Raw genomic sequence first — 2,937 nt, forward strand, 5'->3', positions numbered from 1 at the left:
AAAAACCCAACCAATTTATCTGAACAAATCTGAAATTCTGAACTTGGGAAATAGTATAGTAAGGACAATTACCTTTTCCATGACCGAGCACTATAAATCACAGTAGAAAATAACTAGAGACAGCTATGTGGTTTACACAATCACATGTAAAACATAATAAACAGATCACTCTGTTGCTAAAGATTCATTTCTCTAGTTTTCCTTGTCTCCAGGCCCTCATAATCATACTGACTTTTGCATTTTGGGGCTCTGTGGCCAAGTTAGGTGGTGGATTCTTCAAGGGAGAATTCAGATTGTTTAAACATACCTGCACGATGAGAGTGCTGCAGCAATATTTTTGCCTAGAAACAGCACTTATTTACATTGATTGAAATATTGTTGGTTAGATTTATTTATTTTTTTAAGGCTTTAGGCTCCCTGGTGAGAGCATGAAAACTAAATGATAAACTAAGAAACTGAAATACTGTAGAAAGGGAAAAAAAGCTGCCTTAGAAAAAGCGTGTGGCGTTGCAACCAACCGAGACAACTGTAAGGTGTAGCTGGCCAACACATGGAAAAACTGTACATTAGCTGATCTTCACATCTTTTCATTTTCACCTCTAAACAGCTTGTAGTGCTACGAAAGGGCTAATGAAGCAATTTTGCCAAAGCATCTGTCTAGCTTAGTTTTTGCTATTACAACTTGAACGTCATCAGGACTGAAATGTTGCAATGGTTTGTTAAAAGCCATATAGATTTTCAAGGAGCTTCATTCAAGTGCTGTGAATTCTCGAAGTAGCTGGGATTTGGGTTGCTGCGGCGTTAGTTGGGATTCCAGTCATAATCCCTTAAACAGGTTTGGAAAGAATCACCTGTGATATTGGAGGATAAATTCAAGCGCTGTATTTGATCTGCTGAGGTTGCAGATAGGGTGCCTTTTGGCGCCATCTGTGTTTACAGATTTTATAACAGTATTCGCCAGGACAGTATCTGTAGGCCAAGTAAGTTTACATAGGTCAGTGAATTGCAGTGTACATCAGGGTCATTGTAAACAGCTTTTTTTTTTTTTTTTTTTTTCCCCCTTAGTAGTTTGCCCTGAATCTTCTTTCTCAAAAATGGACCACGTCGCTAAAGTTGGTGTTGGTGCTGGATGCACCAGTTTTATATGCTGCCAAACAACTTTGAGAGAAGCTCAATTTTAATGGCTGTGTGCTCTTGTTACGGTCTTTTAGCATGTGCGTATTCCTTTGATATGTCCTGCACAGACAGGTTGCATGTTAGTATTAAAATTCATAATATTTGAGGATTTGTTTCTATGCTTTTATAAAATTATTTTAACCTACAAATTCAACATCAACTGATGGTCCAAGTTTAGCGTGATAATGACAATGTAGTTCTATGCCTAAGAGAAAGTTTCAAGTAATGTTGTCTCCTGCCTACTTTCTTTATCTGTGCATTGATTTTTCATGAGAAAAATCCAGTGCTATTCTGACGTGGTTTATCTTTCAAGAGTTAACTAAGTTCTCATTTTTCTCTCTGTTTTAGGTTTTCTTTAGCTACTAATAGGCATAATACGTGAAGCCGGAGTGCAAGATTTTCCACAGACTTCCCAGCTGATTGCCCTGTTGAGATGCTATATAATTGAGTAGAGGTAGCCAGTTTGCAGAAATATGCATGAGGTTTGTGTTGTGCCTGTTTATTCAGACATTAGTTGTGATCATGGCTGCATAAAATCAGTGCAATTACCTTCAACCAGTCTTTATGCCAAAGTGACCCAGACCACATTCCATGACAGCCCTGACAGCTTGAATTAGAGTTTGCTTTTCATCGCAGACAGATTTGGAGAACAGAAATATCCAGCCTGTCTTGATATCTTGATATCTGCTTAGTGCAAGAAGGTACATGTTAATGTGAAAGAGTGAGAATTCAGACTAAAACAGCACCTTAAGAATATTCTGAATCGCTGATGTTTGACCAGCCTGTGTTGGCAGAATTTATGTAGTTTTTCTGTTGCGTGTTCTACATGCTGCACAGTAAATAGACAAGACAGTTTCTTTCAGGATGTTGCACATGTCTACACGTGCTATACTGGGCAGAGTATGCCTCTGCTTCCAATCTGCGTTTGAGGAGACTGTTAGAGAAGAAGAGTTATCACTTTTGGTGTAATCATGCAGCTCTTAGCTGCTCCTGGACTTCCTTTCTTTTTAAAGCTTCCTGGATATGGTCAGGGAGAGATCTAGATAATATTTTGTGTATGAACAGGCTACTTCAAACCTGTTGTCTACGGCATGAGGGGAGAGAGAAACCCACTCTACACTGCCGTGGTGCAGTCTCACTTCGAGTACTGGGTGCAGTTTGTGGTGCCACAATATAAGGACATAAACCTATTAGACAAGGTCTAGATAGAGTTTAGAGGGCAGAATTTGTGAGGAGAGGCTGAGGTCCCTGGGTGTGCTCAGCGCAGAGCAGAGGAGCTGAGGACAGCCCTCATGGCAGCTGCAGCTCCTCACAGGGAGCAGAGGGCAGCGCTGAGCTCTGCTCTGTGACAGCGACAGGGCCCTAGGGAACGGCATGGAGCTGTGCCAGGGGAGGGGCAGCTGGGGGCTGGGGACAGGGTCTGAACCAGAGGGCGGTGGGCATGGAACGGGCTGCACAGGGTAGTGGGCACTGCCTTAAGCTACTGGAATTTAAGGAGCATTTTGATGACACTCTCAGACATATGGTTTGAATTTTGGATAGTCTTGTGTGGAGCCAGGGCTTGGACTCAGTCCTTGTGGGTCCCTTCCAGCTTGGGATGTACTGTGATTATATGAAATGATCCTAAAAAAACAGGACGGGAAGAGACCTTATGAATTCATCCAGTCCATTCATCTGCATCCAGTTATGATCATCTAAATCTCTTATGTGACTTGTTATCCCAGCAGTCTCCCTTATATCAACTTGCAGTGAGAAACTTTC

This window comes from Meleagris gallopavo, chromosome Z, assembly GCF_000146605.3.
Source record: "Meleagris gallopavo isolate NT-WF06-2002-E0010 breed Aviagen turkey brand Nicholas breeding stock chromosome Z, Turkey_5.1, whole genome shotgun sequence".
NCBI classification, from domain to species: domain Eukaryota; kingdom Metazoa; phylum Chordata; class Aves; order Galliformes; family Phasianidae; genus Meleagris; species Meleagris gallopavo.